The sequence below is a fragment of the Oncorhynchus mykiss genome, chromosome 28, assembly GCF_013265735.2.
Source record: "Oncorhynchus mykiss isolate Arlee chromosome 28, USDA_OmykA_1.1, whole genome shotgun sequence".
In the NCBI taxonomy this organism is placed as follows: Eukaryota; Metazoa; Chordata; class Actinopteri; order Salmoniformes; family Salmonidae; genus Oncorhynchus; species Oncorhynchus mykiss.
In genome coordinates, this window is record NC_048592.1 from 2,748,141 (window position 1) to 2,760,291 (window position 12,151).

General features: G+C 45.0%; 1 protein-coding gene and 1 long non-coding RNA gene across 2 annotated transcripts in view; both read left to right on the forward strand.

The window, feature by feature from the left end:
• LOC110509193 (voltage-gated potassium channel subunit beta-1) overlaps positions 1-12,151 on the forward strand; it is a 75,763-nt gene that overhangs the window by 13,570 nt on the left and 50,042 nt on the right. The gene's annotated exons all lie outside the window — the stretch shown is intronic.
• Positions 792-4,751, forward strand: LOC118944856. The gene is made up of 3 exons (XR_005040241.1): positions 792-1,215; positions 1,491-1,532; positions 3,654-4,751. It is a non-coding gene; the product is annotated as an uncharacterized LOC118944856 (long non-coding RNA).

The window sequence follows — 12,151 nt, forward strand, 5'->3', positions numbered from 1 at the left end:
TCAAATGTAGTGCACTATATAGGGGATAGTGTGCCATTTGGGACGCAAGCAGTGTGTCCTCCCGAGCTGGCTTTGGGCAACCGGTTTTAATAAACTTGTAACTTATCAGACCTTAAGCCATTGTCTCGATTCAGATGGCGTCACTCCTAAGCGATGCTCGTCCCTCAACCGATCTGTCTGGTAGGATGTGGAACTCGTATTCATTTTTTTTTATTCCAGAGCATCCGCCATTTAAAAAACGAAAACATAGTTCCTGATTTATGATATCCCTGTGCTCGCGTATGACCTTGCATGAAATAGGCAGAATAACTAGCAAATGTATAACAGATGTTGTGACAGTGATTTAATAGTTTGCAATTGTGAGAAAATAAAAACAAAGCAGTGGCTATCTCCTGCAAAAATTCATAGCAAGGACATTGGTCGCCAGTGCAGTGACTTAACCAGCTGCTTAGCAAATTGTTGTTGCTAGCTTACTTACATAGTTAGATAGCTAGCTCTACATTGACTGACAAAACAAATGGTTAGCCTGTTTAAATGATCCTGAAGTTGTAGACATGCAGCCCCAGTATAAGACCATGAATATGTTATTAAGATATAATATGTGTCATACACATCTTGAATTTCCTCACTACACGCAAATACACGCGTTTCTGCATCTGAACAGTAGGAAAGGGCCAGCTATATTTCCTGGTTGTAAGCAAATCACAATATCCAGAACTGATAGCGATTACAGGACGTAGTTCCACCCCTGTCGAGGTGGATCCAGTTGAGCTGAGAATGGGCGTCAACAGGTAGCTAATGTCACTAACTGGACCAGCCATAGAACATCAGCTGACAATAACTATCTATTTTTATTTTTGTGTTGACAACAACTGCAAAGTTTAGTGTATGTGCAACTACAAGCAAGTACAGGCTTCTGGGGTAACATTTCATCAGTTACCTGCCGGAGATATTCCTCGGAGCCGACAGTGGCTGGCGGCAATAAAGAACGCTGCTTATAATGTGAATCCTCCCGTGGAGAATTCTGTGTTTAAGGCCAGCACTTTCAGTCTGCTAATTTAAAAAATTACCTGAAAAATATGATCTCAACTGATGGGGTTGCCAGGTCATAGAAAGTTGAAAAGTGAAGCTATTCCATTTATTTCCCCCATCACTTCAAAGAGGAAGGCATCCAATCAGCCAACATCAGCGCAGCAGAAAACAAGTCGAGCAGAGGTAACGTATCTAAATTAGGTAGCAAACTACATTTATGTGGTCTAAACCAAAATTTTGCTAGCTAGCTTTCATAGCACGCTGACTAGACATTCCAACGCATATCAATGTAATTAGCCAGCTGCTATCTGCCAATGTGATTTGTAACTTTGCATGCTAATGTTAGCTACTTTAGGGTACGTTAGCTACAGCCTACCAGACCATATCTAACCATTACCTAGCTAGCTAACTAACTACCGCAGATGTTAATGTCGCTCGTCTATGTGTTCTATTTACAGAGTCCGATCCCATCAACATCAAGCTCAGCACCAGGAACTAGTGTAAGTCACCTTTGCTAAATCTTTCCATGACTCCATGAGGAGTAAATAAATGTACTAGAGCTAGGCATAAACATCATCCATGTCTTGTTGCCACGGTTGGTGTGTTTACAAGTATGCTACTATATTAGCTTACTTTTTTCCTCATCAATCTACACACAATACCCAATAATGACAAAGCGAAAACTTTGCGAATTTATTAAAAATAAAATACAGATACCTTATTTACATAAGTATTCAGCCCCTTTGCTATGAGACTCGAAATTGAGTGCAGGTGTATCCTGTTTCCATTGATCATCCTTGAGATGTTTCTACAACATGATTGGAGTCCAGCTGTGGTAAATTCAATTGACTGGAAATGATTTGGAAAGGCACACACCTGTCAATATAAGGTCCCACAGTTGACATGTCAGTGCAAAAATCACGCCATGAAGTCAAAGGAATTGTCCGCAGAGCTCCGAGACAGGATTGTGTCGAGGCACAGATCTGGGGAAGGGTACCAAAAAATGTCTGCAGCATTGAAGGTCCCCAAGAACATTCTTAAATGGAAGAAGTTTCGAACCCCCAAGACTCTTCCTAGAACTGGCCGCCCGGCCAAACTGAGCAATTGGGGGAGACGAACCTTGATCAGAAAGGTGACCAAGAACCTGATGGTCACTCTGACAGCGCTCCAGAGTTCCTCTGTGGAGATGGGAGAACCTTCCAGAAAGAAAACCATCTCGGGAACACTCCACCAATCAGGCCTTTATGGTAGAGTGGCCAAAAGGCACCCAAAGGACTCAGACCATGAGAAACAAGATTCTCTTGTCTGATGAAACAAAGATTGAACTGTTTGGACTGAATGCCAAGCGTCAAGTCTGGAGGAAACCGGGCACCATCCCTACAGGGCATGAGGCATGGTGGAGGGATTGGAAGTCTAGTCAAGGGATCAAGGGAAAGATGAACGTAGAAAAGTACAGAGAGATCCTCGATGAAAACCTGTTTCAGAGCGCTCAGGACCTCAGACTGGGGCAAAGGTTCACCTTCCAACAGGACAACGACCCTAAGCACACAGCCAAGACAACGCAGGAGTGGATTTGGGACAAGTCTCTGAATGTCCTTGAGTGGCCCAGCTAGAGCCCGGACTTGAACCCGATCAAACATCTCTGGAGAGACCTGAAAATAGCCCATCACCACTGAATAGTCATTCTTTCTGGAGGCCTGCTGTTCCTGTTTCAGAAGCTACTTTCACACTCCCAGTACCTGGTGTCACTGGTCAAAACCACATCCATCAATACAGCTACAACTTCTTCTGTAGTATTATCTGTATTATGGAGGCTTAGTTGATTGTTTATGCAAAGCTTGGAGTCTAAATTGGAGAAAAGCAGAGGTATTAGTAAGAAGGGGATGGTGTTGGTAACTGACTGGTGTCTGTTGGGTGTGGGTAATGTGTGTGTGAAGGTTAGTATGCATGATCTTTTGACACAAGGGGGATGGGTGGATATAGTGCCTAGTAGTGGTCCATGAGACACCTAGTAATTGTACTGGTGCATGTCCTGAACTGATGATATCTTGCTATCCTGGGCGAAACAAGCCAGGACAGCAACAAGGTGTTTATGAAAGCACAATCCCCTCTTGAGAAAACAAAATCATCAATACACAAGCCAAGTACTCCATAAAATGTTCACACCAATGAGGTCAGGTCTTTGGCATGGGGAAGAGGGACTGTTAGTATACTCTTCTAGCCTATTCACTCTATTTTTGGCAGTGCTTCTTTACTCAACCACACTACTGTAGGTGCTCATACACAACAATACATGACTAGACGGTCTACAAGTCAAGCCCCCTCAACCTTTTCATACTCTTGCAGTCAATTATTTAGCATGGGGGAGAGGTGCTGTTAGTATACACTTCTAGCCTATTCACTCTATTGTTGGCTGTGCTTGTCTACTCAACCGCACAGCTGTAGGTGCTCATACATAACAAACATTTCCCACCTTTGCTAATAGAACATCTCAATGCCCCATTATTAACTCTGGGTGTAACAAAATACATACCAGTCTACTCTACCCTTTTTTGTTTACAAATGAACATGGTTTATTGTATGCTTACACATCCTTGTGATCTGTCTTCATGTCTTTCCAGGAGACTTTCAGTACAAACAAATCTTCTGCAAGAGGTCGAAGTAGTGGGTGATTGAAGAGTGTACGAACCCAGAACTGACCACTTCAGGGAGAGGCTTGTCCACCTGGCTGCGGAGCGGAGAACAGACAAGACGGCGGTCTACAAGCAGCCAGTCACAGCTTCCCAAACCCAACAACCCTGCCAACAGCGCCAAAGACTGCTAAACCAGCTGCCAAAAACAAGGTTCACCAGCTGAAGAACATTCAGGACCCTGTCTGGAACATTCAGCCTACACAACATCCATATTCATTTAGACTGATGTTGTACTATCATATAGAATGCCTAGTATGCTCACAACTGCATTGTGGTGTAGATATTGCTAGCTCTTGTATACATGTATATAGTGGAGTTTGATCAAATGTTTTATGTCATCTTTTTTACAAGGGTATTGATAAGTGACTAAATGATTCCAGCAGCATCAGAAAACAAAGTATTGACAACTTCTGGATCAATTCATTGTGGTATTCATGTAATGTATTTGGAAGTAACTAGCTACAATCTTGATGCTAAAACAAGTGATGCATGGACTTGGTGTATCATTTCAACTTTCATTTGTTGGCAAGTAAACATGTTTCAATAAAACAGTAGATTAGTCTGTCAATAGTAAGTAGATTGACAGTAGATTAGTCTGTCAATAGTAAGTAGATTGACAGTAGATTAGTCTGTCAATAGTAAGTAGATTGACAGTAGATTAGTCTGTTAATAGTAAGTAGATTGACAGTAGATTAGTCTGTCAATAGTAAGTAGATTGACAGTAGATTAGTCTGTCAATAGTAAGTAGATTGACAGTAGATTAGTCTGTCAATAGTAAGTAGATTGACAGTAGATTAGTCTGTCAATATGGCAAACAAGTAGAAATGGCAAGAGAAAGTTTAAATGCTCTGGAGACTCAGGTGAGTTTACACAGCAGTATGCAGGAGCAGTTATGGCAATGTATGGCATACACACTGAGTGTACAAAACATTAGGGACAGACTGACCAGGTGAAAGCTTTGATTCCGTATTGATGTCACTTGTTAAATCCACTTCAATCAGTGTAGATGAAGGGGAAAAGACAGCTTAAAGAATAATTTTTAAGCCTTAAGACAACGGAGACTGGATTGTGTATGTGTGCCATTCAGAGGGTGAATGGGCAAGACAAAATATTGAAGTGCCTTTGAAAAGGGTATGGTAGTAGATGCCAGGCACACCGGTTTGAGTGTGTCAAAGACTGCAACGCTGCTGTTTTTTTTAACGCTCAACAGTTTCCCCTGTGTATCAAGAATGGTCCACCACACAAAGGACATCCATCCAACTTGACACAACTGTGGGAAGCATTGGAGGCAATATGGGCCAGCATCCATGTGAAACGCTTTCGACACCTTGTAGAGTCCATGCCCAGACGAATTGAGGCTGTTCTGACGTCAACGGGGGTACATGCTCCTAACGTTTTATACCCTCAGTGTATACAGTAGAAGAAACATATACTACTAACGCCTATAATAAATACTACAGTTATACAAAGGGAATGCTTGTATGTGCGTTGCAGTGAGGTGTTTGGAGTCACTTTGATACCAGGGGAGATTGTTGTTTTGGGACGTTTCACATCTCCTCTTGAGAGTCAACGGCTTCTTTGTATTCAACATACTGTCCATCCCGTGAGGGATAAATTGCTTGAAGGTCCCCAACAACGCACGCAGGCAAGGGGATTCAGTGTCCTCTGCCTAGCTTCTCCCCATGCACAACAAACTCCAACAATAATCTTTAGGCCACCAAGCAGTATTGTCTGAAAGAGAATGACAAAAACGCTACTATTCTTTAATGGACAATCGTTGTGTACTGTCTATATTCCTAATGTAGCAGCACGATGCAGAATATGACTAGCTATTTAGCTAGCTAGCTACAACAGCACAGGTACAGTTACTTAACGACTAATGTGACTCATAAAGCCAAAATCATTCCTTTACTCGTCGTCATCATCATCAAGACATTTCTCCAGTTTTGCTCCTAATGAGATGCACTGAGGCTAGCTAGGCTAGGTTCTCCAGTAAGAGCTGTCTGTGCTTGAACACCGTTATGTATACCTCAGTGAACCGCACCCCCATAGGCTCCACCAGTCTTGAATCGCCATCACTGCTTGCTGGTCTCACAATTTTTGTTCTCGCTGTCTCAACTCCTCTTCCGTGAATTCCAGCTCAAATAAAAATGGCTGTATGTCCCTTTGTAAAAGAACACTGAAACGTTTTCCGTCGTCCAGGTCTTCTTGGAAAGAAGAATCATCGAAAGCAGCCTTTGGAATTATTTACCAATCTCGGACAGACAGTGCATGGTAACATAGCTCCCGTTAGCCTGTAGAAAACTAGTACTGCTCCCATTTTCAAAAAGCCCGCCTTCGAGCGTGGGAACACAATTTGACAAGGAAGTAGGGCTTTACAAAGCCAGGGAAAATGAGTCAACCTAATGTCGTGGCAGATAGGAACATCGTTGAGACAAGTCCAATGGCTCCATTGAACAAGGACAACCATATCTACTCACGACTAGCGTGATTGTGCAATCCGCGAAACACCAAGGCCACAATAATTGCTACAAAACATGACACCTCTATCGAGCGATGACATCACTCTCCTGGTGCGAAAATGTAAATATACGGCTATGGTGCATAATTATGAAACACATCTCATCACTCATGATTATGTAGGGAGACTGGAAAAGCACCCAAAACAGATTCTAGTGTAGCGGTGAAGTTTCCCTTTAAGAGGGACTGTAATCAGAAGTCAGTTGGTAAATAAGCATGTTTCCCTGCGATTGATAATGCTACTTTGTATCGTTGGCTCAGCTGAACACAGCAGTTGACTTGGGAGGCTACTGCAATCACTCGCGGCATAACAGCTGCTTCATGAAAACTCATAATAATGCTAGCTAGCATTTGTTGGAAGCATTCAACATTGTCTGTGTAGCACTTAGTCAATAGCTGGTTAATAGCAGCATAATTTCAGTGACTGGCTCAGCGAGCAGCTAACGATAGCCAAATAATTTGCAGGTTGACTTTTATTTTGGCGGATCTTGCCCTGGAGGCAGAACTAGGCAATTCCCACTGGATGGGAACGTCAAAATTGGCTATATCGTAAAAGAAATGAATGAAAACAAAAATGTGCTTTTTCGACTCTGTCAATCACCGTATTCTTATTGGCAGACTCAACAGCCTTGGTTTCTCAAATGACTGCCTCGCCTGGTTCACCAACTACTTCTCAGACAGAGTTCAGTATATCATATCGGAGGGCCTGTTGTCCGGACCTCTGGCAGTCTCTATGGTGGTGTCACAGGGTTCAATTCTCAGGCCAACTCATTTCTCTGTATATATCAACAATGTCGCTCTTGCTGCGGGTGATTCCCTGATCCACCTCAACGCAGACAATACCATTCTGTATACATCTGGCCCGTCTTTGGACATTGTCTTAACTAACTTCCAAACGAGCTTCAATGCCATACAACACTCCCTCCGTGGCCTCCAACTGCTCTTAAACGCTAGTAAAACCAAATGCATGCTTTTCAACTGTTCGCTGCCCGCACCCGCCCGCCCGACTAGTATCACTACTCTAGACGGTTCTGACTTAGAATATGTGGACAACTACAAATACCTAGGTGTCTGGCTAGACTGTAAACTCTCCTTCCAGACTCATATTAAACATCTCCAATCCAAAATTAAATCTAGAATCGGCTTCCTATTTTGCAACAAAGCCTCCTTCACAAAAATACCCTCGTAAAACTGACTATCCTACCGATCCTCGACTTCGGCGATGTCATTTACAAAATAGCTTCCAATACTCTACTTAGCAAACTAGATGCAGTCTATCACAGTGCCAACCGTTTTGTCACCAAAGCCCCATATACCACCCACCACTGCGATCTGTATGCTCTAGTTGGCTGGCCCTCGCTACATATTCGTTGCCAGACCCACTGGCTCCAGGTCATCTACAAGACCCTGCTAGGTCTATGCTAGGTAAATATCAACACCCACCCGTAGCACGCGCTCCAGCAAGTATATTTCACTGGTCTTCCCCAAAGCCAACACCTCCTTTGGCCGCCTTTCCTTCCAGTTGTCTGCTGCCAATGACTGGAACTCCAGTCTGCAACCCCCTATCTCAAACATCATACTTCACTACAGTCTGCAACCCCCTATCTCAAACCCCCTACTTCACTCCAGTCTGCAACCCCCTATCTCAAACCCCCTACTTCACTCCAGTCTGCAACCCCCTATCTCAAACCTCCTACTTCACTCGTCTGCAACCCCCATCTCAAACCTCCTACTTCACTCGTCTGCAACCCCCTATCTCAAATCTCCTACTTCACTCCAGTCTGCAACCCCCTATCTCAAACTTCCTACTTCACTCCAGTCTGCAACCCCCTATCTCAAACCTCCTACTTCACTCCAGTCTGCAACCCCCTATCTCAAACATCCTACTTCACTCCAGTCTGCAACACCCTATCTCAAACCTCCTACTTCACTCCAGTCTGCAACCCCCTATCTCAAACCTCATACTTCACTCCAGTCTGCAACCCCCTATCTCAAACCCCCTACTTCACTCCAGTCTGCAACCCCCTATCTCAAACCTCCTACTTCACTCCAGTCTGCAACCCCCTATCTCAAACCTCCTACTTCACTCCAGTCTGCAACACCCTATCTCAAACCTCCTACTTCACTCCAGTCTGCAACCCCCTATCTCAAACCTCATACTTCACTCCAGTCTGCAACCCCCTATCTCAAACCCCCTACTTCACTCCAGTCTGCAACCCCCTATCTCAAACCCCCTACTTCACTCCAGTCTGCAACCCCCTATCTCAAACCTCCTACTTCACTTGTCTGCAACCCCCATCTCAAACCTCCGACTTCACTCGTCTGCAACCCCCTATCTCAAACCTCCTACTTCAGTCGTCTGCAACCCTCTATCTCAAACCTTCTACTTCACTTCAGTCTGCAACCCCCTATCTCAAACACCCTACTTCACTCCAGTCTGCAACCCCCTATCTCAAACCTCCTACTTCACTTCAGTCTGCAACCCCCTATCTCAAACCCCCTACTTCACTCCAGTCTGCAACCCCCTATCTCAAACCTCCTACTTCATTCCAGTCTTATACTGGCATTTTGCCCTTATACTGGCATTTTGCCCTTATACTGGCGTTTTCCTCCTTATACTGGCGTTTTCCCCTTATACTGGCGTTTTCCCCCTTATACTGGCGTTTTCCCCTTATACTAGCGTTTTCCCCTTATCCTGGCATTTTGCCCTTATACTGGCATTTTGCCCTTATACTGGCATTTTGCCCATATACTGGCGTTTTCCCCCTTATACTGGCGTTTTCCCCTTATACTGGCGTTTTGCCCTTATTCTGGCGTTTTCCCCCTTATACTAGCGTTTTCCCCTTATACTGGCATTTTGCCCTTATACTGGCATTTTGCCCTTATACTGGCATTTTGCCCTTATACTGGCGTTTTCCCTCTTATGCTGGCGTTTTCCCCTTATACTGGCATTTTGCCCTTATACTGGCGTTTTCCCCTTAACTGGCATTTTGCCCTTATACTGGCGTTTTGCCCTTATACTGGCGTTTTCCTCTTATACTGCAGTTTCCCCCTTACACTGGCATTTTCCCCTTATACTAGCGTTTTCCTCTTATACTGGCGTTTTCCCCTTACACTGGCGTTTTCCCCTTACACTGGCATTTTACCCTTATACTGGCATTTTCCCCTTACACTGGCGTTTTCCCCCTTATACTGGCATTTTCCCCTTATACTAGCGTTTTCCTCTTATACTGGCGTTTCCCCCTTACACTGGCGTTTTCCCCTATCTCAAACCTCCTACTTCACTCGTCTGCAACCCCCTATCTCAAACCTCCTACTTCACTCCCGTCTGCAACCCCCTATCTCAAACCTTCTACTTCACTCCAGTCTGCAACCCCCTATCTCAAACCTCCTACTTCACTCCAGTCTGCAACCCCCTATCTCAAACCTCCTACTTCACTCCAGTCTGCAACACCCTATCTCAAACCTCCTACTTCACTCCAGTCTGCAACCCCCTATTTCAAACCTCATACTTCACTCCAGTCTGCAACCCCCTGTCTCAAACCCCCTACTTCACTCCAGTCTGCAACCCCCTATCTCAAACCTCCTACTTCACTCCAGTCTGCAACCCCCTATCTCAAACCTCCTACTTCACTCCAGTGTGCAACCCCCTATCTCAAACCTCCTACTTCACTCCAGTCTGCAACACCCTATCTCAAACCTCCTACTTCACTCCAGTCTGCAACCCCCTATATCAAACCTCATACTTCACTCCAGTCTGCAACACCCTATCTCAAACCTCCTACTTCACTCCAGTCTGCAACCCCCCATCTCAAACCTCCTACTTCACTCGTATGCAACCCCCTATCTCAAACCTCCTACTTCACTCGTCTGCAACCCTCTATCTCAAACCTCCTACTTCACTTCAGTCTGCAACCCCCTATCTCAAACCCCCTACTTCACTCCAGTCTGCAACCCCCTATCTCAAACCTCCTACTTCATTCCAGTCTTATACTGGCATTTTGCCCTTATACTGGCATTTTGCCCTTATACTGGCGTTTTCCTCTTATACTGCCGTTTCCCCCTTACACTGGCATTTTCCCCTTATACTAGCGTTTTCCTCTTATACTGGCGTTTTCCCCTTACACTGGCGTTTTCCCCTTACACTGGCATTTTACCCTTATACTGGCATTTTCCCCTTACACTGGCGTTTTCCCCCTTATACTGGCATTTTCCCCTTATACTAGCGTTTTCCTCTTATACTGGCGTTTCCCCCTTACACTGGCGTTTTCCCCTTACACTGGCATTTTCCCCTATCTCAAACCTCCTACTTCACTCGTCTGCAACCCCCTATCTCAAACCTCCTACTTCACTCCCGTCTGCAACCCCCTATCTCAAACCTTCTACTTCACTCCAGTCTGCAACCCCCTATCTCAAACCTCCTACTTCACTCCAGTCTGCAACCCCCTATCTCAAACCTCCTACTTCACTCCAGTCTGCAACACCCTATCTCAAACCTCCTACTTCACTCCAGTCTGCAACCCCCTATTTCAAACCTCATACTTCACTCCAGTCTGCAACCCCCTGTCTCAAACCCCCTACTTCACTCCAGTCTGCAACCCCCTATCTCAAACCTCCTACTTCACTCCAGTCTGCAACCCCCTATCTCAAACCTCCTACTTCACTCCAGTCTGCAACCCCCTATCTCAAACCTCCTACTTCACTCCAGTCTGCAACACCCTATCTCAAACCTCCTACTTCACTCCAGTCTGCAACCCCCTATCTCAAATCCCTACTTCACTCCAGTCTGCAACCCCCTATCTCAAACCTCCTACTTCACTCGTCTGCAACCCCCATCTCAAACCTCCTACTTCACTCGTATGCAACCCCCTATCTCAAACCTCCTACTTCACTCGTCTGCAACCCTCTATCTCAAACCTCCTACTTCACTTCAGTCTGCAACCCCCTATCTCAAACCCCCTACTTCACTCCAGTCTGCAACCCCCTATCTCAAACCTCCTACTTCATTCCAGTCTTATCCTGGCATTTTGCCCTTATACTGGCATTTTGCCCATATACTGGCGTTTTCCCCCTTATACTGGCGTTTTCCCCTTATACTGGCGTTTTGCCCTTATACTGCCGTTTTCCCCCTTATACTGGCGTTTTCCCCCTTATACTAGCGTTTTCCCCCTTATACTGGGATTTTGCCCTTATACTTGCATTTTCCCCTTAACTGGCGTTTTGCCCTTATACTGGAGTTTTGCCCTTATACTGGCGTTTTCCTCTTATACTGGCGTTTCCCCCCTACACTGGCATTTTCCCCTTATACTAGCGTTTTCCCCTTATACTGGCGTTTTCCCCCTTATACTGGAGTTTTCCCCCTTATACTAGCGTTTTCCCCTTATACTGGCATTTTGCCCTTATACTGGCATTTTGCCCTTATACTGGCATTTTGCCCATATACTGGCGTTTTCCCCCTTATACTGGGATTTTGCCCTTATACTGGCGTTTTCCCCTTAACTGGCGTTTTGCCCTTATACTGGCGTTTTGCCCTTATACTGGCGTTTTCCTCTTATACTGGCGTTTCCCCCCTACACTGGCATTTTCCCCTTATACTAGCGTTTTTCTCTTATACTGGCGTTTTCCCCTTACACTGGCGTTTTCCCCTTACACTGGCATTTTGCCCTTATACTGGCATTTTCCCCTTACACTGGCGTTTTCCCCCTTATACTGGCATTTTCCCCTTATACTAGCGTTTTCCTCTTATACTGGCGTTTTCCCCTTACACTGGCGTTTCCCCCTTACACTGGCGTTTTCCCCTTACACTGGCATTTTCCCCTATCTCAAACCTCCTACTTCACTCCCGTCTGCAACCCCCTATCTCAAACCTCCTACTTCACTCCAGTCTGCAACCCCCTATCTCAAAC